The sequence below is a fragment of the Macaca mulatta genome, chromosome 2 (genome assembly GCF_049350105.2).
Source record: "Macaca mulatta isolate MMU2019108-1 chromosome 2, T2T-MMU8v2.0, whole genome shotgun sequence".
Lineage (NCBI taxonomy): Eukaryota > Metazoa > Chordata > Mammalia > Primates > Cercopithecidae > Macaca > Macaca mulatta.
Window position 1 is genome coordinate 16,456,307 of NC_133407.1, and position 27,764 is coordinate 16,484,070.

General features: G+C 42.3%; 1 non-coding gene across 1 annotated transcript; it reads right to left on the reverse strand.

The window, feature by feature from the left end:
- Nucleotides 1-22,708: 22,708 nt before the first annotated feature.
- LOC114676591 (small nucleolar RNA SNORA25) lies at nucleotides 22,709-22,836 on the reverse strand. The gene has a single exon (XR_003727642.1). It is a non-coding gene; the product is annotated as a small nucleolar RNA SNORA25 (small nucleolar RNA).
- Between the last annotated feature and the right edge of the window lie 4,928 nt (nucleotides 22,837-27,764).

Genomic DNA, 27,764 nt, shown 5'->3' on the forward strand with positions numbered 1-27,764 from the left:
AGATTGCTCTTATGCTCATCAAGACCAGGAATACATAAATATGTTCAGTACCTAAACTGCTGTGAATTGACGTTATCCAAGATACATGACTAATATCAGGATTTGTACTCTGGCAGTACATTCAAAGTAAGAAATATTGGGAAAAGGAAGACTTTCTATTTTAAAGGATTGATTATCTTGCATGCCTCTGAAACAGCTTTAAAAATAGAAGGAATGGCTTTTATTTTTAAATTGCAAAGATTTGCAAAACATGTTGGGGGATAAAAATAGGAGATTAAGGATTTGAACATTGACAAGTGCTACTGTCCTGTTTGTCTGGAAATCCATAATACATCCACAAGTCTGTGATCTCAGCACTTGGGGAAACTGAGGCAGGAGGATCCCTTGAGTTCAAGAGTTTGAGGCCAGCCTGCTCAACACAGTTAAGACTCTGGCTCTACAAAAAAATAAAAAAATAAGTCAGGCATGGTGGGACATGACTGTAGTTCCAGCTACTCAGGAGGCTGAGGTGGGAGGATGGCTTGAGCCTGAGAGGTCAAGGCTGCAGTGAGCTGTGATCATTGTGCCACTGTACTCCAGCCTGGGCCACAGACTGAGCCCCTGTCTAAAAAAAAAAAAAAGAAGGAAAAGGATTGATCCTCTTTGTTTCTCTTCCTCTATGTTCTCTTCTTTTTTCTCCAAAAAAAAAAAAAAGAAGTTGCTAGATCCAGCAACCCGTGCAAGACTTGCACCCTCCTTTAGTCCTTTGGTATGAAGAGTAAATTCAATAAAAGAGTTTTAGGATGTAGAGGACCTTAAGGTTTTCCTCAAAGGCTTCACCTTAAATAGTGCCCATGAAGTATTTTACCATAATAGATAAATAACTTTAATTAAAGAAGCATTCATTCATCTCATCTCTCACTTATATAATAAATATGTATTGAGCTCCTACCAGGTGGCCTGGGCTGGGTACTGGACATATAGCAGTGCAAGGGAAGATGCCATCCTTGCACCCACAGTGTTTATAGTCTATTGAAAGACAGATATTAAACAAAGAGTTACAATAAGGTGAGAGGGGAGCTGCAGGGTGCTCAGGGGACAGAGCAGAAGGGCCTAACTCAGTTTAGTTTCAATAGAGGCCTTCTTGAAGAAGTGCCTGAGGAAGCACACGAGATGGTGAGATGAGAGGACAGTGATATGTGAAGTCTGGGAGGGGACAGAGTGGGGCTTGTTTGAGGGACTGAAGAGGGGTCATTGTGTCGAGGGACAGAGCAGGAGCAGGGGGTCCTCTGAGGTTTTTTGTTTGTTTGTTTGTTTGTTTTGCAGAGTTTTGCTCTTGTTGCTCAGGCTGGAGTGCAATGGTGTGATCTTGGCTCACTGCAACCTCCGCTTCCCAGGTTCAAGCGATTCTCCTGCCTCAGCCTCCCTAGTAGCTGGGATTACAGGCGTACTCCACCATGCCAGGCTAATTTTGTATTTTTAGTAGAGATGGGGTTTCTCCATGTTGGTCAGGGTGGGCGCAAACTCCCGATCTCAGGTGATCCACCCTCCTCGGCCTCCCAAAATGCTGGGATTACAGGCATGAGCCACCATGCCCAGCCACTGAAGCGGGTTTTTTTTTTAAAGTCGGGGAGCGACACAATCAAATTTGCCTTTTTGAACTTAATTCTGGCTGCAGTGGAAGAGAATGCTTGGAGACAATTGGAGATAAACAGTGGGGATATTATTGCTCTGGGAGAATAAAGGTGCCTGTGGCTAGGATAGAAGTAGAAAGCAGTGGCTGAAGTTTGGATAAACAGTAAAATCAACCATTTTTGGTATATGAGCATTTGAGCAGGGTTAAGAAAGGACAGAAAGTTGAGAATGATGGTGTTCGGCCTGGGCATTTGATGGACAGTGAGACAGAAAGATGGATGAGCTCATTGGAGGCACACTGAATTAACCTACTTGTGTAGTAGGTGGGGGCAACAAGATGCAAACTAGTGCCAAGGAGGCCAGATCTTGCCTGCAGAGGAATTTGGCCAGCATTCATTCATCATTCAGTTTGTTTTAAAATTATTTGAAGACATACATACTTCAGTATCATTCTCTATCCATACACATACAGATCTTGCATTCTATTTTTGTGGTTTTTTGGCAGAAAATGTGCATACAGAAATGTATATATACTTTAAGTGTATATATATATATAGCTCATTGACTTTTCACAAAGGTAATTTTATACCTGTGCAACCACCACTCAATTCACAGAACATTACCAGTGCTTCCAAGAGTCCCCTCATGTACTTTTTAGTCACTACCTCCACTATCCTGGCTTCTAGACAGCCTGCTTTTTTTTTTTTTTTCTTTTGAGACAGGGTCTGGCTCTGTCTCCCAGGCTGGAGTGCAGTGGTGCAATCTTGTCTCACTTTAACCTCCACCTCCCAGGCTCAAGCAATTCTCCTATCTCAGCCTCCCAAGTAGCTGGGACTACAGGCATGTGCCACTACGCCTGGCTAATTTTTTTTTTTTAATAGAGATGGGATCTCACTATGTTGCCCAGGGTGGTCTCGAACTCCTGGGCTCAAGAAATCCTCCCACCTTGGCCTCCCAGAGTGCTAGGATTATAGGTCTGACCCACTATGCCTGGCCTAGCCTGTTGTTGTTGTTGTTGTTTTGAGACAGAGTCTCGCTCTGCTGACAGGCTGGAATGCAGTGGCATGATCTTGGCTCACTGCAACCTCCACCTCCCAGGTTCAAGCAATTCTTCTGCCTCAGCCTCCCGAGTAGCTGGGATTACAGGTGCATGCCACCATGCCCAGCTAACTTTTGTATTTTTGTAGAGACAGAGTTTCATCATGTTGGCCAGGCTCGTCTTAAACTCCTGACCTCTTTATCCACCCTCCTCAGCCTCCCAAAGTGCTGGGATTACAGGCATGAGCCACCGCACCCAGGCAGCCTAGCCTGTTTTTAAAATCAATATAAACCAGGCATGGTGGCACACACTTGCAGTCCCAGCTACTCTGGAGGCTGAGGCAGGAGGATCCCTTGAGCCCAGGATTTCAAGACCAGCATGGGCAACACAGCAAGACCCTACCTCTAGCAAAAAAATAAATAGTTTGTCATTGTGGTGCATATCTGTAGTCCCAGCTACTCAGGAGGCTGAGGCAGGAGCATGGCTTGAGCCCAGTCGAGGCTGCAGTGAACTATGATGGCACTACTATATTCCAGCCTAGGTGACAGAGCATGATTCTGCCTTTAAAAAACAACAACAACAACAACAATTTATGAGCATGCATCATTTAAAACATACAGAATAGTTCAGGCTGGGTATGGTGGCTCATGCCTGTAATCCCAGCACTTTGGGAGGCCGAGGTGGGCAGATCACTTGAGGTCAGGAGTTCGAGACAAGCCTGGACAACATGGTGAAACCTCATCTCTACTGAAAATACAAAATTAGCCAGGTGTGGTGGTGGGCACCTGTAATCCCAATTACTCAGGAAACTGCGGCAGGAGAATTGCTTGAACCCAGGAGGCAGAGGTTGTAGTGAGCTGAGGTCGTGCCTCACTCCAGCCTGGATGACAGAGCGAAACTCTGTCTCAAAAACAAAAACAGAATAGTTCAAGGAATAGTGCAGAGAAACCCATATACCTATCAACTAGATTCTATAATTGACAACATTTTGCTAAAGTTGATTTATCACACATCTATCCATCTATGTTTTAAATGCATTTTAAAGTCGCAGACATTAGGGCATCTCATCCCTAAACATGTCTGCATTCATATCATTAACTAAAGTTCAAGTTTTGTTTATAACTCTTTTTTTGAGGTAAAATTAAATGCAGTGATATGCACAGATCTTATGAAAACTATTAGATAAGTTTTCAAAGTCAATGGTCTTCATTTCCTGATAGCACCATGAATTATTAATTTTTTGAATTATTCTTACCATCATACCCATACAAGTCCATGCAGTTAAATATCAATGTCATTCTTGCCACAGGCCAATTCCTTTGCGTAGGTTGCTCTTCCTCAGGTGCCAGAGCTAAAAGTCTATGTATCTCAGCTGTGTACTCCCATCTCCTGGGTTAGTCCCCCCACCTGCGGGCCGCTATGTTACTCTTCACTCCCATTGTACGTCTAGATGATCTGAGGCAGCAAACAACCCAGAGTAGTGATATGGTTAGGCTTGTGTCCTCACCCAAATCTCATTTGAATTATAATCCCCATTACCCCCATGAATCAAAGGAGAGACCAGGTGGAGGTAATTGGATCACGGGGGCAGTTTCCCCCGTGCTATTCTCGTGATAGTGACTGAGTTCTCCTGAGATCTGATGGTTTTATAAAAGGCTCTTCCTGCTTTGCTTGACTCCTGCTGCCCTGTTAAAAAGGTGCCTTGCTTTCCCTTTGCCTTCTGCCATGATTAGAAGTTTCCTGACTCCTCTCCAACCACGCTGAACTGTGAGTCAATTAAACCTCTTTCCTTTATAAATTATCCAGTCTTGGGCAATTCTCTATAGCAGTATGAAAATGGACTACTACAAGTAGATTTTACTGATCCCAGGGGCAATGGCATGGCTGTATGGAAAGGGGTCCTGATCTAGATCCCAGGAGGGGGTTCTTAAACCTCACGCAAAAAAAATTTGGAGGCAAGTCTATAAAGTGAAATCAAGTTTATTAGGAAAGTAAATGAATAAAAGAATGGCTACTCTATAGACAGAGCAACTGCATGGGCTGCTCTACTGAATATACTTACAGTTATTTCTTGATTATATGCTAAACAAGAGGTGGATTATTCATGAATTTTGCAGGAAACAAGCAAAGATTTCCTGGAACTGAGGGTTCCTCTCCACTTTAGACCATATAGAGTAACTTCCTAATGTTGCCATGGCACTGGTGGGAGTGTCTTTTAGCATGCTAATGCATTGTAATCAGCATATAATGAGCACTGAGGATGACCAGAGGTCACTTTCATTACCATCTTGGTTTGGATGGGTTTGGCCATCTTTACTGCATCCTGTTTTATCAGCAGGTCTTTATGACCTGTATCTTGTGTATTTTTATGACCTCTTATCTCATTTCCGTGACTAAGAATGCCTAACCTCCTGGGAATGCAGCCCAGTACGTCTCAGACTTATTTTGCCCAGCCCCTTTTCGAGATGGTGTTGCTCTGTTTCAAACGGCTCCGACATATGTCCCTCCTCCCTTTTACAAGGGTTGCAGAGGGACGAAGGTCCATTTTCTGTAACTTCTTCGGGCTGAATAGGGGCAATGATATTTCTACCTAAGTATTAAGGTCTCTTGTATTCAGGGCAGACAGGAGCTCAGTCGGAAAGTGTAGGTATGGCGAGGGCCATTCATATCTCTTGAGTTCTGACAAAAGGTGACATCTGGAAGATTAAAGTGTTCAGTTTAAGAAAACATGAAGTAAGCTTATCCTGCATTCCTACACAAAGAGTACAACAGCAATATACTCCACAAGAGTAAAGCAAAATAAGCAAAACTATCCCGAATAAACTAAATAAGAAGGCTTTCCATGAACTGGGCAATTGTTAGAACCCAACTGATACGAAGTCTCTGGCTGATTCCAACATGTACCCAGAATTATAACATTGATCCAGATTTTTACATTACCTTCCCTCTTGTTTCTTCTGAGCTGCAGTCAGAAATCACTGGTTGGTTCACAGAAATAAGCAGGGTGAGTCTAAATTGCAGGAAAAAACTCAAAAATAACTGATAATGCTAGACTCTAATAATAAACAGGTGTACCATGGTTCTTGAGACATCATTTTTCTCTCTCCAGTTCTCATTTTTATTAAAAGCAAATCATGATAGGACTGATTTGCTTACAAAATAAGCTTTGATCTTATTATGTCTGGCTTGATTATTTGTAAAAAGTGCAGCAAGAATAATTATTCATCACATAGGCTCTTTTTAATTGGTTTTGATGGAACTTTGTTCCATAAGGAATCTCACATAAGACCTTTTTTAAAGCCAAGGGCAGCCATGGGTTTACACATACAGCCATCAAATACCTGTATGAGTTGGTCAAATTCCTTTCCTGTTGAGGTTGCAAGATAACTTGGGGCTCCTGGGCCTGTCAGAAGTTGCATTCTTTACTTACCACAGATCAGGAACCCTATACAGGAACTGTGTAGACAAGATATGTGGCCAGTTTTCCAAAAGGGCTTTTATTGGTTCTATAAGTCAGGTTTGATTCCTTAAAGGAAAGCAGGCCATTCCAGTCAAAGGCTAAGTAAAATAATCAATGTCTCCAATTGTGTCCTGTTACAAAAGAAAACAGATTCTTATTGCACTTATGCAAATAACTATATTGGTAAGAACACTCACAAGTAGTTTCTAAATTTTAGAGAAATCAAGTAGAGAAAATATACTCTAAATTTTGTTTATAGGAGTATAGTTTACTAAAATGTTAAAAGCTATAAATATGACTCATGCCTGTAATCCCAGCACTTTGGGGGGCCAATGTGGGTAGATCATGAGATTAGGAGACCAGCCTGGTCAACATGGTGAAACCTCATCTCTACTAAAAATACAGAAATTAACCCAGTGTGGTGGCATGCACCTGTAATCCCAGATACTCAGGAGGCTGAGGCAGGCGAATCACTTGAACCCAGGAGCCAGAGGATGCAGTGAGCTGAGATCATGCCATTGTACTCCAGCCTGAGCGGCAAAGCGAGCCTCTGTCTAAAAAAAATAAATAAATAAAGCTATAAATAGCCCAAAAGTTTTCTTGGCTCTGAAAAAGAAAACAAAGGATCAGCAATGTTTTCAGCAAAAAGTCATAAAAGGATTATTTCAGTCTTCTATTAGTTCAGTCCATGCAGTTAACTCCTGTTCTTCTTGATATTCATGAACATTTCAGCTCTCCATGAGAGTCCTGAAAGTTTTTTCCTATATTCTAATGTCACAGTCTCCAAAGTTATCAGAAACCTGCATTCAAGAGCACCTGTCAACGTCCTATGCCTGTCAAAGTCCTATAAACCACCTTATGTAGAGGATCAAAACAAGAGAACAGTTGTCTGTGAATGGCCAAAAGTCTTAGTTAGGACAGCCACTATTAAAGCCACAATTGCCGGGCACAGTGGCTCATGTCTGTAATCCCAGCACTTTGGGAGGCTAAGGCAGGCAGATCATGAGGTTAGGAGTTCGAGACTAGCCTGACTAATGTGATGAAACCCCATCTCTACTAAAAATACAAAACTTAGCCAGGCATAATGGCCTGCCCCGTAATCCCAGCTACTCGGGAGGCTGAGGCAGGAGAATTGCTTGAACCTGGGAGGCAGAGGTTACAGTGAGCCGAGATTATGCCACTGCACTCCAGCCTGGGTGACAGAGTGAGACTCCATCTCAAAAAAAAAAAAAAAAGCCACAATTGACCAGGAAATTTTGGTTACTTCTGTGGCATACAACAATTTTATGTAATAATATAACTATTAATAACAGACACTAAGTCATATAAGAATTATAGGAGTTTCAAATAATTTTGGAACACATACCAGTAACATATACAAATACAACCCAAAGAAAGTCAAATACCATTTCATATTTGACAATGCTCCCTGTGTGATTTTTATACCAAATAAGCCAAATATGTCTCTTTTGGACTTTAAGGGACCTAATATCCAAAAGAGTAATTAGGTCAGAAAAAGACATAATTTAGAAAATGATTTTGGAAAGTTTATTAAATATCAAAGATTTAAACACTTGATATTGTAAAATAGAATCCTAGGTTACCGTAAGTCATTCACTTAGTCAAAATGATAACTCAAAAAATTTTTTAAAGGCAGAAAACTTTGCTCATTGATAAAGGGAAGACTTAGCTTTCCAAACAATCTGTCTCTTGTCTTTCCCTTCTTTTTCCTGTAGCTTATTCAAAAGCCAAACAAAACTCAAACATTTCTTTCTTTCTTTTTTTTTTTTTTTTGAGATGGAGTCTCGCCCTGTTGCCCAGGCTGGAGTGCAGTGGTGCAATCTTGGCTCACTGCAACCTCTGTCTGCCTCCCAGGCTCAAGTGATTCTCTTACCTCAGCCTTGAGATTACAGGCACATGCCACTACAACCAGCTAATTTTTGTATTTTTAGTAGAGATAGGGTTTCACCATGTTGGCCAGGCTGGTCTCAAACTCCTGACCTCCCATGATACACCTGCCTCGGCCTCACAAAGTGCTGGGATTACAGGCGTGAGCCACAGCACCAGCCTCATTAAATTTTTTTTTTAATATTACATGAAAATCTTATTCAAGAAAGAAAACCAAATTTCACCCTTGCATTAGTATACTACTGATATCAAACCCAGCTCTTAATGAAAATTTATGGACAAATCTATCCAATTTTAATGTCTGACCATAAGGTAAGAGTCTCATAAACCTTTCATAACCCTCTACAATTTTTGTAAAAGAGCTGATTAGTGCTCTAAGAAAACCATATTGTGCTTTTATTCCAGTGTTCAATTTACAGAAAAACTAATACCCCTTTAACTTTAGCCAACATGTTCACACACAGAATTTCTTTTATAAGATTAATTTTTCACAAACCTTCCACAACTTGCTCAAACCTTCAGCTTTATCCTAATATAACGTAAAACAATCCTTTAACCCTTTAGGTGAAAAATCCACCTTCCCATGCCTTCTTACAACCTTTTACCAAAAGGACATTTCACTTTCCTCACATGCCTTGCATGTAAAACTGTTTCTTGAGTAGTCTCGTTTACACTTTACACTGTTAATTCTTAGCAACTTTTACTTTTGGTGAAAAACCTGGTAAGTAAGCAATTAGAATTATGTACTAGGTATGGAGCCTAGGACACCAGACAGAAGTGCAGATAAGGTCTGACTCTTTCCAGCATAGCCAGGGGGCATAGCTAACTTCACATGTCCCCAGGCCTTACCTAGAATCTAACGGCTCCAAAGCAGGCAAGTCAATCAATTTTCTTTTTTTAAATTGTACTGTAAGTTCTGGGATACATGTGCAGAATGTGCAGGTTTGTTACATAGGTATACATGTGCCATGGTGGTTTGCTGCACCTATCAACCCGTCATCTAGGTTTTAAGCCCCACATGCATTAGGTGTTTGTCCTAATGCTCTCCCTCCCCTTACCCCCTACTCCTGACAGGCCCTGGTGTGTGATGTTCCCCTCCCTGTGTCCATGTGTTCTCATTGTTCAACTCCCACTTATGAGGGAGAACATGTGGTGTTTGGTTTTCTATTCCTGTGTTAGTTTGCTGAGAATGATGGCTTCCAGCTTTATCCACGTTCCTGCAAAAGACATGAACTCATCCTTTTTTATGGTCGCGTAGTATTCCATGGTATATATGTGTCACATTTTCTTTATCTAGTCTATCATTGATTGGCATTTGCGTTGGCTCCAAGTCTTTGCTATAGTAAATAGTGCTGCAATAAGCATATGTGTACCTATGTCTTTATAGTAGAATGATTTATAATCTTTTGGGTATATACCCAGTAATGGAATTGCTGGGTCAACTGGTATTTCTGGTTCTAGATCTTTGATGAATCACCACACTATCTTCCACAATAAAGTCAACCAATTTTCAAAAGTCAAAGAAGCAGTTTATGACATTAAAGCATTTAGCAAATCTAATCTCTGACCTAATTTAAACCAAATATCTAAAATTTATTAATCTTTATTTTGCTTTTTTTGTGTGTGTGACAGGATCTTTTTTTTTTTTTTTTTTTTGAGGCGGAGTTTCACTCTTGTTGTCCAGGCTGGAGTGCAATGGCACGATCTCGGCTCACTGCAACCTCTGCCTCCCAGGTTCAAGCAATTCTCCTGCCTCAGCCTCCCTAGTAGCTGGGATTATAGGCATGTGCCACCAGGGCCAGCTAATTTTGTATTTTTAGTAGAGACGGGGTTTCTCCATGTTGGTCAGGCTGGTCTCGAACTCCCAACCTCAGGTGATCCACCCGCCTTGGCCTCCCAAAGTGCTGGGATTACAGGCGTGAGCCACTGCACCCAGCTGTGATAGGATCTTATTCTGTCACTCAGGTTGTAGTGGAGTGGTGTGATCTCTGCTCATTCCAACCTCTACCTCCCAGGCTCAAGTGATCCTCTCACCTCAGCCTCCCAAGTAGCTGGGACCACAGGTGCATGCCACCACACCCAGCTAATTTTTTGTATTTTTGGTAAAGGTGGGGTTTTGCCATGTTGCCTAGGCTGGTCTTGAACTCCTGAGCTCAGGTGATCACCTACCTCAGCCTTCCTAAGTGCTGGGATTACAAGCATGAGCCCCTGCACTTGGCCTACCAATAATCTTTAAAACTGTCTTTATTTCCCAAAGCTTACTAAAGTCATATGAACTAAAAAGCATTACAGTTTTTATTTTTCTGACAAAACATTTGAATTAAGTGCTTATTATTTTTAAGCCAGTTAATTAGATCTCTTTCATACATAGACATCACACACACACCACATAGAAATACACAGACAGACAGAAGAAGATCTAGTAGTTGTAGGATTTTTCATTTGCCAGTTTCTTAGTTTCTTAATTCGATTACTGGCTTCAGGGTAGAACCCTTCGAGAAACAGGTCTAAGAAAACATGCGGTTTCCAGGACCTAGTAAGCAGGCACGGCTGGAAGGGAAAATAGATCCACAAATATTGAGGGTCTCATTTTTATACCAGATCCCGGATCCCCAGAGCAGGGAACTAGCCCATTTCCCATAGGAGTCTTATCTCTCAGTGGCTGGGAGGAGCGGGGGGAGGACATTTGGCATAACTTCCAGGTGGCCAAGAGCATGCTTCTGTAATCCAAACATCAAAGAGCTCAGTATACTCTGATAACTGCCATTAGCTATCCCCAAAAGTATATTTCCTACCTAGTTATTCCACACCAAACTTTCTCATAATGAGAATTTCTGATCACGCTCCAAAAGTAAAAAAAAAAAGTCAGATAACACAATGCAAAACAGAATGGATCCTTAGATTTTCATGAGGAAAACAGATTTTTTCCCAAAATGGAGTCTGTGGTGCCTCCTCTGTTTTTCCCCAGCAGTCCCAGGCTGTTAGAAATTATCTTAGGCCCTCTCATGTGTGCATCAGGAGTAGCAAGAAGGCAAAATGGAGACAAACCATTCAGTCAACTGAGAAGAAAACAAAGCCTCTTTTCCAGAAAAACAAGAGTCAAGAAGAGAAAAAACATAAAGGCCTTCTAAATATAGGTATAGCTTGGATATCCACTTTTAATTAAGCTGACTTTTAGCCATCGAGCTCTTTAAAAAAAATCCTTTTGTGGCTGGGTATGGTGGCTCACACCTGTAATCCCAGCACTTTGGGAGGCTGAGGCGGGTGGACCACCTGAGGTTGGGAGTTCGAGACCAGCCTGACCAAAATGGAGAAACCCCGTCTCTACTAAAATACAAAATTAGCCAGGCATGGTGGCACATGCCTGCAATCCCAGCTACTCCGGAGTCTGAGGCAGGAGAATCATTTGAATCAGGGAGGCAGAGGTTGCGGTGAGCTGAAATCATACCATTGCACTCCAGCCTGGGCAACAAGAGTGAAAATTCATCTCAAAAAAAAAAAAAAAATTCTTCTGTATCTCTTATTACCTGACTTTAGCCAGGCCAAACAGTCAATATTTCTGGCCTTTGAACTTTATCAAAAGTAATCTCCCAGGTGAAACCAATAAGCCTTAACTAAGGTTATGACTTAACCATGACTGTATGAGGTATTTTCAAAGATGTGGTTAGAAGTTTTTCAAGATTTAGAGTCATCAAAGGTAGCTCAGAGAAAGGACGATTCAAGAAGGGAAGTCAGAAGTTGTTCATGGAGAAGAAGTGAATCAACAAATGGCAAAGATCACACAGATATCAAACCAGAAAGGACTCATTCCCTAAGCCTGGAATTGAACCCTGAATTCACGCCACCATTGTGAAAAGAAAGCCTTAGCTGCTAAGCTACAGCACTGGGCAGTCTCCATTGCTCTTCTCAGAAGGAGCCTAGAGCAGTCAGTTTTGAGCTTGCAATGGCTTTTAACTGCTCAAGATACGTTTTAGAACTATGACATAAACTCCAAAATTCCTGTCCTCCAGATGGTGAAGATCAAGAGAAAGTACTGCCCATGGTTATAAGGTCAAGCTCCCAAGGACCTTGGGACAAGAGGGAAACTTCATCCAGTTTTCGTTGTTATTGTTACACCAGATTCACTGCAGCTTAAGACTAGCCTCACAAATCCTTTTTCCCATTAATCAAAACTTTGCAGAGGAGACAGTGATTTTTTTTTACCATTTCTATAACCAGTTTTCACAGAGAGAGAGGGAAAGGCAAGGGAGAAAAGTGTTGACTGCAGCGAGGTGGGGAAGGCAAGGAGCTCGGGGAGGCCAGAGAAAGACCCGCTCATTGCACCAACACTGAATCAAAACTTCAGGCAGCTGTTTGCTGGTCACCAAGGGATCTTTTCCAGTAGTCCCATCAGCTCTCAAGTTTCCACCTTTGGGGAAAAGAAAAGTTCTCCATGTCCCATAATCTTGTACATGCCTAATCCTGTCTCTCACGGCCATCAGTAAAGACTACAAGGCAGATTAATCTAAAAAGAATAGTGGTTAAGATCTCATAGTACCAAATCTATTTTTAAGCAAGGGGGGCTTTACTGAGAGGGGCCTCTGACCCCCTAAATCTTAGGAAGGGTTCTAACCTTCCGAATTTGGGCCTTGCCTCGAACCCAAGTTTAATCAAGCATCCTTGCCTTTTATTAAGAGGAGCCTTTAACCCACTCTGTCTTTGGAGAGACTCTCCTAAGTTGGGCCTCTAACCCAATTGCATCCTTTACCTGGGTAAAATGTACCCCGCCGCTTACCCAAAGTTGGCCAATTGGTGCTGCAATCTAAGTCCTTTGGGTCAGGATTCTCCTCAGTATAGTCTCTTCCTGGTCGCCAGGAAGATGTTACTGGAAAGGGCTCCTGATCCAGACCCCAAGACGGGCTTCTTGGACCTTGCACAAGAAAGAATTCAGGGTGAGTCTATACAGTAAAAGCAAGTTTATTAGGAAAGTAAAGGAATAGAGTAATGGCTGCTCCATAGGCAGAGCAGTGGCATGGGCTGCTCAACTGAGTATACTTATAGTTATTTCTTGATTATATGTCAAGCAATGGGTGGATAATTCATAAGTTTTCTGGGAAATGGGCTGGGATTTCCTGTAACTGAGGGGTCCTTCCCTCTTTAGACCATATAGGGTAACTTCTGGATGTTGCAATGGCATTTGTAAACTGTCATAGCACTGGTGGGAGTGTCTTTTAGCAAGCTAATGTTTTCTAATTAGTGTATAATGAGCAGTGAGGATGACCTGAGGTCACTTTCATTGCTATCTCGTTTTTGGTGGGTTTTGGGATGCCAGCTTCTTTACTGCATCCTGTTTTATCAGCAAAGTCTTTATGACCTATATCTTGTGCTGCCCTCCTGTCTCATCCTGTGACTAAGATGTCTAAGCTCCTGGAATTATAGGTCCCAGCCTTATTTTACCCAGCCCCCATTCAAAATGGAGTTGCTCTGGTTCAAACACCTCTGCTGTGACCAGCTGGTAGTTGGATGGGGGTGTTAAAGGGGTATAGAGAATAAAAACAGCTAGTCTATAGTAATAGTGTCTAGGAGAGGCTGGGCACGGTGGTTAACGCCTGTAATCCCAACACTCTGGGAGGCCCAGGCGGATGGATCACCTGAGATCAGGAGTTCGAGACCAGCCTGATCAACATGGTGAAACCCTGCCTCTACTAAAAATACAAAATCAGGCATGGTGGCGTATGCCTGTAATCATATCTACTTGGGAGGCTGAGGCAGGCGAATCACTTGAACCAGGGAGGCAGATGTTGTAGTGAGCTGATATCATGCCATTGCACTCCAGTCTGGGCAATAAATGAAACTCTGTCTCAAAAAAAAAAAAAAAAGTAGTAGTGTCCAGGAGAGATGACAGTATATAATGAGAATGGATTTTAGGAGCAGGGGTTTTGAATATTTTGAGCAGGGGGATGGAAGGGAGAGATATCAGTGTTGAGAAGGGAAAGGAAAGAAAGCAAAATTGACAGGAACTGCCCAGTGCAGTGGTTAGAGGAAGAGACGTGGGGTTGTCAGAGGCATTTGAACCATCGCAACTCCATTTTGAATAGGGGCTGGATAAAATAAGCCTCAGATTCGCTGGGCTGCATTCTTAGTCACAGGACGAGATTGGAGGTCGGCAGGACTGGTGTCACAAGATACAGGTCACAAGACTTTGTTGATAAAACAGGTTGTAGTAAAGATGCAGGCCAAAACCCACTAAAACCAAGATGGTGACAAAAGTGACCACTGGCTGTCCTCACTTCTCATTATACGCTAATTATAACGTATTAGCATGTTAAAAGACACCCCTACCAGCACCATGACAGTTTATAAATGCCATGGCAAAGTCAGGAAGCTCCACTATATGGTCTAAAGAGGGGAGAACCCCTGTGTTCCAGGAAATCCCTGCCCCGTTCCAGGAAAACTCATGAATAATCCACCGCTTGTTTAGCATATAATCAAGAAATAACCATAAAAGTAGCCAACCAGCATTCGGTGCTACTCTATGGAGTGGCCATTATTTTGTTTCTTTACTTCTCTAATAAACTTGTTTTCAAGGCCAGGTATGGTGGCTCAGCCTGTAATCCTGGCACTTTGGGAGGCTGAGGAGGGTGGATAGCTTGAGCTCAGGGGTTCAAGACCAGCCTGGGCAACATGGCAAAACCCTGTCTCTACAAAGAATACAAAAATTAGCTGGGCTGGGGGCACACACCTGGAGTCTCAGCTATCTGGGAGGCAGAGGTTAGCAGAGGTTGCAGTGAGCTGAGATCGTGCCACTGCATTCCAGCCTGGGTGACAGAGTAAGACCCTGTCTCAAAGAAAAACAAAACAAACTTGCTTTCACTAGACTCTATGGACTCACCCAGAATTCTTTCTTGAGTGAGATCCAAGAACCCTCTCTTGGAGTCTAGATCAGGACCCCTTTTCTGGTAACAGGGTCTGACTTCTTGCACGTCCCTGTTCTGCCACTTAGTAGTTGCCTATTTGTTTTAATTTAACTCTCTGTGCCTTAATTTCCTCTTCTGTAAAATGGGGATAATAATAGTAGCTATTCCATTAGATTCCTGTGGGAAGCACATGAAATCACGTAAATGATAGTGAATGCCCTACCTCTTGGTTAACGTACGGCAAATGTTCGCTGAATGAATGAATTGGTGGTTGGTTGGCTTAGCTTTGGGGCCAGTCTTTAACATTTACAATTTATAGTAAGAAAGGTCTCTCGCTATCTTTCCACAGCTATCCCCCATCCTCGTCACTTTCCTACCTGGCTGCTGCAGCAGAAACATTTATTTAATAGGAAACAGAACTACTCATTCTGCAAGAAGAGTCTTTAAATTGCAGATGCCTGGGTGAGTTATTATATTTATATAAGTGGATTTTGTTTAAAGTGCAGACAGTGATCTCTGATCACTTTTTGATTTGTCAAACAAAGGTAGAGCGAACTTGGAGTCTATAGGTGGAAGAGCTAAAGCCACTGGGGTTGAGGAAAAAGCTAAAGGAATAGATGGGAGACAACCAAGACACATTGTGACACATTTTGATGAGGGTGCCAATTTTAAAAGGAAGCAGTATTTTTATATAAGAAGGACCCCATTTTTCTTTTAGAGATAGGATCTCACTGTGTCACACAGGCTAGAGTCCAGTGGTGTCACCATAGCTCAGTGCAACCTTGAAATCCTGATCCTCCCACCTTGGCCTCCCAAAGTGCCAGGATTACAGGTGCGAGCAACAGCGTGGGCTGAGGGCCCCATTTTTGCAATGCCAAAATATTCTTTATAATAAGTAAGAAATAAGAACTCACAGGAAAGTAGATTCAGGACAAACAATAGAACCGAGATTCTGGTGTTTGTTTGTTTCTTTGTTGATTGGTCAAGTGCAGTAGTGAGAAGTGGGGAAAGAGTAGAACAAGGAGTTCAACCTGTAACTGAGCGATCATTTGAGATAACTCACTATCTTCATACAGGCAGAGATACTACTTTTTGTTAAACACGTTGAGTAATAATCATACACACGTTGATTCTTAGGTTTCATCTGCTCACACCTGATAAACACCCATACAAATCCCTTCCTAGCTTTTTGTTTAATGCTGCTGAGTCAGCCCCACTGGATGAGAGAGAAGGGAGGAAGCTTAGTTTCACTTTGTGAGCCATCGCCTCCCCCACGGCTTACTTCTAGGCAGATGTGGGAAGCCTTGAGAGGCTGGCATGGTTTCCAAGTTGGATGCCTCCTTTAAAAATGTCTGTTAATTCTGACTACAGGCTAGAGCTGTCAGTTTGGAACCCCTTTAGGTGGAAAGCTAAGCTTACAGTCATTCTATTATTGACCCTGTCTCATTTCCTGGTGACTTTTCACCGCGTACACAAAGCCTTCACCTTTTATGCCCTCTCCCAGGCTCTTGCCCAACGGTCTTGACTGTCTTTTTGTAAATTGATCGGTTAGCATATACTCTATTATTAGTTTAGTCTTATCATAATCACCGTAACAGCTGCTGTTAAAATTTACGTTCACAACAGACATTAATGTAATCTGGCTCCTAGTGGCTCAAAAGTGTTTTCTTGCATTTGTGAGAAACCCAGTAGAAGTTACAAGCAGAGGGACTTGGAATGCTTCCTGGTAGGATGCCTGCAGCAGATGGGAACCATACCCTGAACCGCCTTTGGAAAAGCAATCTATGCTCCATCCAGACTGTTTCTCATTCACACTAGCTCGTGGCCCCACCCACTGTGCCATCTTAAAAGGCAAGGCCTCTTCTATTTTGAAAACTTTCAACAACAAAAAATGTGGGTTAAGCAAAATTAAATACTGTAAGTTATCTCGCACTGCAAATTAACTTTAATAGGAAGACACAATAGAGTTTTTTTGGAATCTTTCAAAGTAGAGCATTCATTTTGAGTTAGGCCTAGTTTGCCCTCTAAAATCAGGTTCCGTTCTCTGCAAATTTTAAGTAGAGGCTGCATTGAATTACTATTTCAAATAAGGTTGAGAAATAAGATTCTTTCAGCAAATACTTTTTTTGAGCGTTATACAAGTTTATTCCTATTTATACTTAGGTATATGGCATCTGCCATTTAGGATTCAGAATCTTTTTTTTTTTTTGAGACAGTTTCGCTCTTGTTGCCCAGGCTGGAGTGCAATGGCACAATCTCGGCTCACCGCAACCTCTGCCTCCCGGGTTCAAGCCATTCTCCTGCCTCAGCCTCCCGAGTAGCTGGGATTACACAGGCATGCGCTACCACACCTGTCTAATTTTGTATTTTTAGTACAGCCTGGGTTTCTATGTTGTTCAGGCTTGGTTGCGAACTCCCAAGCTCAGGTGATCTGCTCACCTCGGCCTCCCATAGTGCTGTAGTGCCGGGATTACAGGTGTGAGCCACAGCGCCCGACCAGGAGTCAGAATCATTATTAGATACATCTGTTTGCCATTAAAAATTTTTAAAAATATGTTATATATTATTTCCCAACTAATATTCTTTGTATATAAGACTATTAATAGGGGAACTCTTTTTAAGGTGTTGCCAGAAGTGATCAGAATAATATAAATCTTACATTACAAAAGATAGATTTGGAACACAAAATTTAACCTGAATAGCCTAGAAATGTTAAAATTAATACAATATATTTTGTATATTGACTTTACAGCGTGATTATAACATTGCAGAAGACCACAGCTTGTCTTGGTTTCGATCTAAATACGTAGAATTTTCTTTTGTTAAAAAATAATTTCAACTTTTATTTTAAATTTAAGGGGTACATGTTCAGGTTTGTTATATTGGTATATTGTGTGATGCTGTCACCATAGTACCCAATAGGTAGTGAGCACAGTACCCAATAGCAGTTTTTCAGCCCTTGCCCCCTCCCTCCCTTCCTGCTCTAGTAGTCCCCAGTGTCTACAATGACATCTTTATGTCCATGAGTACCCAATGTTTAGCTCTCACTTATAAGCGAGAACATGTGATATTTCGTTTTCTGTTCCTGCGTTAATTTGCTTAGGATAATGGCCTCCAGCTGCATCCATGCTGCTGCAAAGAACATGATTTCATTCTTTTTTATGGCTGTGTCTTTTAGCAAATTATTTTTGAGTTCCTGCTAGTGTAGGGCTCCCTGCTATGCATAGTGCTGGCCTTAGGAGAAAGGAGTGATACAGCAGCGTACAACTAAACACAAGTCACACTAAGGGATCCATTCTGACCATGGAACTGAAGGTGGGTTTCAGAGAGGGGACGATGATTTTGCTGGGCCTTTAAGGATGAATAGACTGTACTAGCAAAATAGAGAAGGGCATTGTTTCACTACCACTGCTGCATAATAAACAGCCCCAAAATTTAGTGGCAAAAAGCAAACCATTTTATTATGCACACAGATTCTGTGGGTCAGGAATTCAGAAAGGGTGCAACAGGGTAAGCTTGTCTTTGGTCCTCCATGTCTGGGCCCTTAATTAGAAAGACTTAAACATGGGGGTGACCGCACAGATGGGAGGTGAAATTGTCTGAGAGCGTCTACATTCACATGTCTGGTGGTTAATCCTGGCTATTATTGTATGAGGCCTTAGCGGAGCTGTGGGTAGAAAAGCCTACCTATGGCCTCTCCACGGGCCTTCCTCACAGCAGGTAACCTTTGGGTCGCCAGATTTCTCATTTGGCAGCTCAGGGATCCCAGAGTCAGTGTCCCAAGAGAACCAGGTGGAAGCTGCCTGGCATCTTCTCCACTAGTTTCAGAAACTCAGCCGGCCGCGGTGGCGCACACCCGTCATCTCAGCACTTTGGGAGGTCGAGGCAGGCAGATCCCCTGAGATCAGGAGTTTGAGACCAGCCTGGCCAACATGGTGAAACTCCCGTCTCTGCTAAAAATACAAAAAAATTAACTGGGTGGGGTGGCACATGCCTGAAATCCCAGCTACTTGGGAGACTGAGGCAGGAGAATTGCTGGAACCTGGGAGGTGGAGGCTGCAGTGAGCCGAGATCGTGCCACTGCACTCCAGCCTGAGTGAGAGCAAGACTCCGTCTCGGAAAAAAAAAAAAAAGAAAGAAACTCAGTGGTATCACTTCCACAAGAGTGGCACCAATGTTGGCTAGCTCAGATTCAACAGGAAGTGATACAGACTATGGACTTCAACCCCTTGATGGGGGGCATGTGACCGTTTTAAAGCCTGTCCTAAGTGTGCTGCTGCAGAAGCAAAACACAGAGCTCAGGGGCGTTTCCCGCCGGCCTGTAATCTGATGCTGCTGGCATTGCAGGTGCGAAGGAGAGCGGCAAAGGTGGGGTTGGAAATGTAGACTGGAACCACCGTGTGAAAAAAAGTCTTTACTGCTTTGCGACAAGTACCGTATCTGAAGCCACAAATCACAGAAGAAATAAAACTTCGTTTTTCTATGAGTCAATCTACTTTTCCTTTTGAGACATTCCATCAGGGCGTGGGAACTTCATCTCACTCAGTTCTGGGTAATCTCTGCCATTCTGGGTTGCCTGAGTTCAGTCCTCCCTCATCTTTTCTCTTGACACTGTCTCTAGTGTGGCATGGGGGTGTATGTGACAGGGAGGAAGCTGGCTCTGGTCTAATTTCTGTCCAAGATGGCACCTGCCCAGGTGTACCTGAACCTGTTTGATTCTAGGCCGTTGTTTCAAGCAGGTTGCAGCTGTGTTATCCCTGACTGCAGAGCTTCTTGAGGTCTAGTTCTATTTTAGCTAAAACTGTCCCCTTCACAGGGACACAGAGATAATCTCCTGTACCTCTCTGGAGCTGCGAGGAACAATGTAAGGTCATCTCAGTTCTTCTCTGTTCCCTACTGCACTTAAAATTTTTTTTTTAACTTTTATTAGAGACGGAGTCTCACTCTGTCACCAGGGCTGGAGTGCAGTGGCACCATTATAGCTCACTGCAGCCTTGAACTCCTGGGCTCGAGCAATCTTCCCACCTCAGCCTCCTGATTAGCTAGGACTATAGGTGCATGCCATCACACCCAGCTAATGTTTAAATTTTTTGGTAGGGACAGGGTCTCTCTATGCTTCCCAGGATGGTCTCAAACTCCTGGCCTCAAGTGATCCTCCTACCTAGGCCTCCCAAAGTGCTTCAATTACAGGTGTGAGTCACTGTGTCCAGCCTATCTACTGGACTTTACACTTATGCCAAGCCAGCTGCAAAGAACCCACCTCCTGGGTTCAAGTCATTCTCCTGTCTCAGCCTCCCGAGTGACTGTGACTACAGGTGTGTGCCACCACATCTGGCTAATTTTTATATATATATATATATTTTTTTTTTTTTTGAAATGGAGTCTCGCTCTGTTGCCCAGGCTGGAGTGCAGTGGTGCAATCTTAGCTTGCTGCAACCTCTGCCTCCCAGGTTCAAGCCATTCTCCTCTCTCAGCCTCCCAAGTAGTAGGGACTACAGGCACATGCCACCAGACCCAGCTATTTTTTGTATTTTTAGTATAGACAGGGGTTCACCATGTTGGCCAGGATGGTCCCAAACTCCTGACCTCAGGTGATCCACCCTCCTGGGCTTCCCAAAGTGCTGGGATTATAGGCATGAGCCACCATGTCTGGCCTCTGTTTTCAATTCTTTGAGTATACTGTCTTAAACCAGGAGTGGAGTTGTTGAGTCATATTATAGTTTTGTTTTACTTATTGAGGAACTGCCAAACTTTGTCTCAGGTCCTTAAAACACAAAGCTGACCCATATCCTTACTTGGTCAAGATTCATTGTTCTTTTACTGTACTGTTGAATTTCATCTGTCAGGGTTTTATTTAGGATTTTCACACTCCTATCCATGAGTGAGACTGTCTTTGCCAGGCTTTGGTAAAAGAATTTTGATTAGTCAGCTTCACAAGTTTCTGTCTTCTATATATATTGTATATTATAATATTATAGATTGTAGAAATGATCTATTTCTATAGTTATAGAATATATAACACAAATATGAGTATTTTGAATTATAAACCTTCAATATCACTTTTAAGGATTTTGTTTGCTTCTCCTTAAAATAGTCTAAGTAATTTATAATTTATAATTTATTTGTTTTTGAGACAGAGTCTCGCTCTGTCACCCAGGCTGGAGTGCAATGATGTAATCTCGGTTCACTGCAACCTCTGCCTCCCAGGTTCAAGCGATTCTCCTGCCTCAGCCTCCTGGGTAGCTGGGATTACAGGTGCCTGCCAACACACCTGGCTAATTTTTTGTATCTTTAGTAGAGACAGGGTTTCACCACGTTGGCCAGGCTGGTCTCGAACTCCTGACCTCATGATCTGCCCGCCTCAGCCTCCCAAAGTGCTGGGATTACAGGTATGAGCCACCACGCCCAGCCCTCTTTATACACTTTTTAATAGCTCCTAAGTTTTCATTATTCCTTTTATTGTTGTCTAGTTTTTCAACTAATTTTTCTTATTTTGTCTCTGTACTTTACTTGGAGTAGTCTTTTAGTCCACCTTAACTTCTAGATAAGGTATTTTGTCCATTTATTTTATTTTTCTTGCCTAGGATTTGCTTTTCTGAACTGCTTTATTAGGTTATAATTTTCCTACTTAAAATTCATCCATGCTCCGTGTACAATTCAATGACTTTTAGTAAACATACTGAGTTGTGCAAACATCACCACAATCCAGTTTTAGCACATTTCTGCCACTATGAAAGATCCCTTATGCTTGTTTACAGTTGATCTTCATTCCTATCTTCAGCTTTAGACAAGCACTGGTTTGATTTCTGTATCATAAATTTGCTTTTTCTGGCCGGGTGCGGTGACACACACCTGTAATCCCAGCACTTTGGGAGACTGAGGTGGGTGGATCACTTGAGGCCAGGAGTTTGAAACCAGCCTGACCAACATGGCGAAACCCCATCTCTACACAAAATACAAAAATTAGTTAGGTGTGGTGGCATGTGCCTGTAAATCCCAGTTACTCCGAGGCTGAAGGGACAAGAATCACTTGAACCCGGGAGGTGGAGATTGTGCTGAGCCAATATTGCACCATTGTAGCCTGGCTGACAGAGTGAGACACTGGCTCAAAAGAAGAGAAAAAAAAAAATACTAGCTTTTTCTGGATATTTCGTTGTAAATGGAATCCTGTTGTATCATGTGGTCTTTTGCATCTGGCTTTTTCTACTGGCCATAATGTTTCTGGGGGCCACCCGTGTTGTAGCATGTATTGTGTGCAGCAGGTAATACATTCTGACTCTTTAGATTTGCTCATCCACATCTTTCTAGGGGCTCTTTCCTGGATTCACGTAGCTTCCTCCTAAGACTGTGGAAAGCAATACTTTGCAAAGGCTCGAGGGAACACTGCAGATCTCTGGAACTCTCTGTTGGTACAATTTCCTTATCTCTTGTACGTTGCTCCATACCTTGTGGATATTTTCTAAAATTTTTCTCTGCTCTGATATCAAAACATTTCACAGCAGTGTTTTCTCTCTAAGATCTCAGGACAACGCTCCCTTTCCCTTAAGTTGCAGCGTCTTTCCTAGGATATATGAAGTCTGTTTTCACTCCTCCGTGAAGCAGTGAGCTCTTTCAAGGCCTGGGATTGTCACTGGGCAGATATGTGGACTGTTCTCTCCCACTGTAGAGGAGGTGTGAGATGTCCCCGCTCAGGCTGAGAGACAACTGGGTGGAGGCTGATCTGCACTCTCCCCAGAGCAATTTCTGGTGCCTAGTGAGTTCTCTTTTATCATTTTTTTTCTTTTTCTTTTTTCTTATATCTCCTCAAGAAAACATAGCACCATCGAATGCTATGGCATCCTATAGAGAACTTCCATCTTTGGTCACAGTGTTAAGAGCTCTTGGTTTCACAGCCTCACAAGCCCTCTTTGAAATTAACTATCTTTTATCATTTAAAAAATAAAAATAAAAAAATTTTTTTAGAGATGGGGGTCTTGCTATGTTGCCCAGGCTGGTCTTGTACTCCTGGCCTCAAACAGTCCTCCCACCCTGGCCTCTCAAAGTGCTGGGATTACAGGCATGAGCCACCACACCTGGCCCTTAGTGGGCTTTCTGAAAGAAGCAAAACTTTTTTCCTGTTTTCATTCTGGGATTTCCTGACTGCAAAACCAGTCCAAGAACCTGCCTAGACAAATGCAAGCTTCTGCAGAGGGCAGTGGAGTCACAGAAGGCTGACTTCCTCCTGCTTGTGTAACCAGCTCTCCCAGTGAGCCGGCAGTTCCCTTTCTGTCTGTCACACGGGGTGCGTAGGGAGGCTTTTCTTCCAGCATGTACTGTTCTGGGGGCACTGCCTGACAGGATGCTCACCTCCCAAGATGCCCCTGGGCTAGGCAGTGAATACATCAAGTCCTGGTGGTTGTCACTGAATGGTTACAGAAAGAGGCAGGTGGGCGTTGGGGGTAGTAAGGTAAAACGTTGGTTTAGATCAGTTTAGATCAAGCCAGCCTCTCTATACTAGTAGGACTTCTGCCTAGATGCTTGGTCAGAATGAGGATAAGTAAGCTCCTTGTGGCTGTCCATGGTTCAAGGGCCGAGTGAGTATCATTAGGAATGTGGGTTTCCTTTTCCTTTCTTTTCCTTTCTCTTCCTTTCTCCCTTCCTTCCATCCATCCTTCCTTCCTTCCTTCCTTCCTTCCTTCCTTCCTTCCTTCCTTCCTTCCTTCCTTCCTTCCTTCCTTCTCTTTCTTTCTCTCTTTCTTCTCTTTCTTCTCTTTCCTTTCTTTCCTTTCCTTCCTTCCTTCCTTTCCTTCCTTCCTTCCTTTCCTCCCTGCCTCCCTGCCTCCCTCCGTCCCTGCCTCCCTCCCTCCCTCCCTCCCTCCCTCCCTCCCTCCCTCCCTCCCTCCCTCCCTCCCTTCCTTCCTTCCTTCCTTCCTTCCTTCCTTCCTTCCTTCCTTCCTTCCTTCCTTCCTTCCTTCCTTCTTTCGACAAGAGTTTCACTCTGTTGCCCAGGCTGGAGTGTAATGGTGTCATCATGGCTCACTGCAGCCTCAAACTCCTGGGTTCAAGCAATCCTCCTGCCTCAGCCTTCTCAAGTGCTCGGACTAGAGGAATGAGCTACCATCCCTGGCCTATGAATGTGTTTACTGTTAGTGTCGCAACACATTGCATTTACTGGAAACGTCTCTCAGATTTTGCCATGTGGTCTTCCTTATCTATCACTCCTTCCTTATCTATCACTCCTTCCTTATCTATCACTCCTTCCTTATCTATCACTCCTTCCAGGGAGCAGTTGGAAGAGCACTGGTGGCTTACCCCATGTTAACCTTGAGACAATCTAAGGATTTTTTATTTGGTTCTGGAGGAATTGGAAAACCTGTGAGCTTTCCAGGCAGAAGTGGTGAGTTAGGTGGGTTACAGGTCAGAATTGTTCCACCTGGGCAGTGGCAATTGGAATGCAGATGAATCAATAGTTCCTTGTTTTTTCTCTTAACATTTTTTTGGCTGGGTGCAATGGCTCATGCCTGTAATCGCAGCACTTTCGGAAACCAACGCAGGAAGGCCAGAAGTCTGAGAAGATGAGAAAAGTTCTGGAGATAGATGATAGCGATGGTTGCACCATGTGAATATGACTTAACGCCACCCAACTGTACACTTCAAAATGGTTACAATGATAAATTTTATATCATAATATTTTAACTTCTATTATCTGTCTCTATAAATTTGCATCTCATTTTTTGCTTTTTAAATCTGTGAAGATAGCATAGGTTCTTTTCCTACCAGAAAGTTGGAGAATAGAGGGAAGAGATATTCCTTTAAGATCTCTTCCAAACCTATTATTTTTCTCTATTTTTATTTAAAGAATTAGTATCTGATGCTATTTTATGAATTCAAATGTCTGATTCTTTTTTTTTTTTTTTTTTTTGAGACAGAGTTTCACTCTTGTTGACCAGGCTGGAGTGCAGTGGTGTGATCTCAGCTCACTACATCCTTTGCCTCCCATGTTCAAGCCATTCTCCTGCCTCAGCCTCCTGAGTAGCTGGTATTACAGGCATGTGCCACCATGCCCAGCTAATTTTTGTATTTTTAGTAGAGACAGGATTTTGTCATGTTGGCCAAGCTGGTCTTGAACTCTTGACCTCCAGTGATCCGCCTGCCTCTGCCTCCAAAACTGCTGGGATTACAGGCATGAGTCACTGTGCCTAGCCTGATTCTTTAGAGTTGTAAGTTTTGTTTTATTATATTTTTTCTATAAAGTACTTTTTCTTTCCTTTCGTTTTTAAAATAATTTTCTTCGGGCAGCCTCCCAAGCCAGAGTAAGCTCAGACTCTTCTATGAAGTACTTTTATGGTATATCCTACCGCCCCACTCTCGTATCTCTTCATTTTCTCTGGTGTGGCTAGCTGTATGTCTGACGAGAATGTCTGAGTGTAGACACTGCTACTTCCATGAAACAACTTCAGCTAACAGTTATGGGAAAGCCTCATGTTTGTGTATTAAAGTCCTGTTACTAGAATTATCACTCTGTGAATTTATATACATGATAACTTCTTTTTCCCAGCTCTGGAATAATAGCTGTATACCTGATATTTACTTTGATACATTTTATAGATTTATATAGCTGTAAATTGATTTACCATGTATTGATTAAGCCTGATTTTCATAGAAACTGTCTGATATAGTGTGAGTAAGTCTAAGTTCAGCAACACTGACTTGGCAAACTGACCCTGAAATTGTTACATATTGGCCAATACAATATCTTGACTGATATTGACTGAATGATTATAGTGCATTAGGTGATGAATTGGAGACAAATTAGTATCTCCCTTGCAGGTACAGGGCAGTAAAACTATTTATTTTCTTGGAAAGCACTGTAATGAGCATCACTTTCTTCACCTGGAAATCTTAGTGTTGATTCTTCTTCTGTTCTGCAGCCTGTGATTGATTGGACTCTAATTATTGACAACTTTTCTAGGAAGTCTCAGAGCTTTTAGAGGGGAGAGTATTCACATTTGGTAGAAAATCTTTTTTTTTTTTTTTTTTTTTTTTTTGAGACAGGGTCTCGCTCTGTCACTCAGGCTGGAGTGCAGTGGTGCCATCTCTGCTCACTGCAGCCTCGACCACCTGGACTCAAGTGATCCTCGCATCTCAGCCTCCCTCTCAGCTGGGACTACAGGCTGGGACCACCATACCTGGCTAATCTTTTTATTTTTTGTAGAGATGGAATCTTGCTGATATGGTTTGGCTCTGTGTCCCCACCCAAATCTCACCTCTAATTGTAATCCCCATAATCCCTATATGTCAAGGGCGGGATCACGTGGAGGTGATCGACTCATGGGGGCAGTTTCCCCTGTGCTGTTCTCCTGATAGTGAGTGAGGCTCATGAGATCTGATGGTTGTATAAGCATCTGGCATTTCCCCTGCTTGCACTCACTCCATCCGTCTGCCTTGTGAAGAAGTGCCTACTTCTCCTTTGCCGCCCGCCATGATTGTAAGTTTCCTGAGGTGTCCCTAGCAATGTAGAACTGTGAGTCAATTAAACCTCTTTCCTTTATAAATTACCCAGTCTTGGGTATTTCTTTGTAACAGTGTGAGAATGGACTAATGTACTCGCTATGTTGCCCAGGCTGATCTCAAACTCCTGGGCTCAAGCAATCCTCCTACCTCAGCCTCCCAAAATGCTGGGATCACAGGCATGAGCCACTGCCTGATAGAAATTCTTAATTTCTCACCTTTCCTCTTTCTTTACACTAAAGAGTAAGAAACGCCAATAACAACGGCTGCTATTGACTACTGTCTCAAAGGCAGCTAAATCTTCTCACTTTGGGGCTAAATGTCTCATAAAACCTATCAGAGAGTATATGAATACCTTTAATGAAACTCTGTCTCTTTTTTACACAATCTATGGAAGTTGATATCACTTGTGGCTGACAATAAAATTTGAATCTGGATATTCTTATAAATTTTCTAGTACAGCATTTATTGGCTGCAACACAAAGTTATATCGCGCTTTTACTAGAAAGGAGATACTCCTCTGCATTCCATGTACTCCTTCAACAAGTATTTTTTGAGTGCCTTCTAGGTGCCAGCTACTTTGTAATTAAATTCCTAACCTTACGACTGACGTCCATGGTTTGTCAGATTTTAAATTCCACAGGATCATGTAAGTTCAAGTTAATTAATTCTAGGTACTAAAAAATAAGACTTCCTGTTAAGACGAAAATTAATTTTACAAGATTAATATAGATATTTGAAAGCCTTCTTGGAATTGAAACAAATCATAAGGCCTTCAAATTTTGACAAGTTGAGCCAAAATGATTCAACAACAGCAAAAAAACCACTGAACTTTAATATACATTTCAATATATTGGAAATAATAGAACTGTTCAGTAACACACAACTTGTAAAATCTAAGAACATTTTAAAGGAAATTCATCACATTATAATTTGACAAGCCCCTAAATATGACTACTGAAAACAGGTACTAATAACTGGAATGACTGTTTTATATTTTATTGCTAATAGTGAATGGGTCTTGAGTAAAGATGTGAATTTTCTTTCAGTGGTCTTCCAACAACAACAGATTTTATTTTATAAAATTCCATATTAATGGAGAGTTCATTTGAGAGTAAGCCAACTGTAATTTTTCCTAAAGTTTTCAGACAAGAACCCGAAACATACATCCATTGAATTGAAGTCTAACACAATTCTTCATCCTAGGAACATTAAAGAGATGGAGATTAATAGTGTTATCACCTTGACTTGAGTCAACGGTTCAATAGAATTAAAAATTGTAGTAATTCTTATATTCTTGTTTCTTTTCACATTCACAAAAAAAATCCAGTATCCTATTTAGGTGGCATTTCAACTT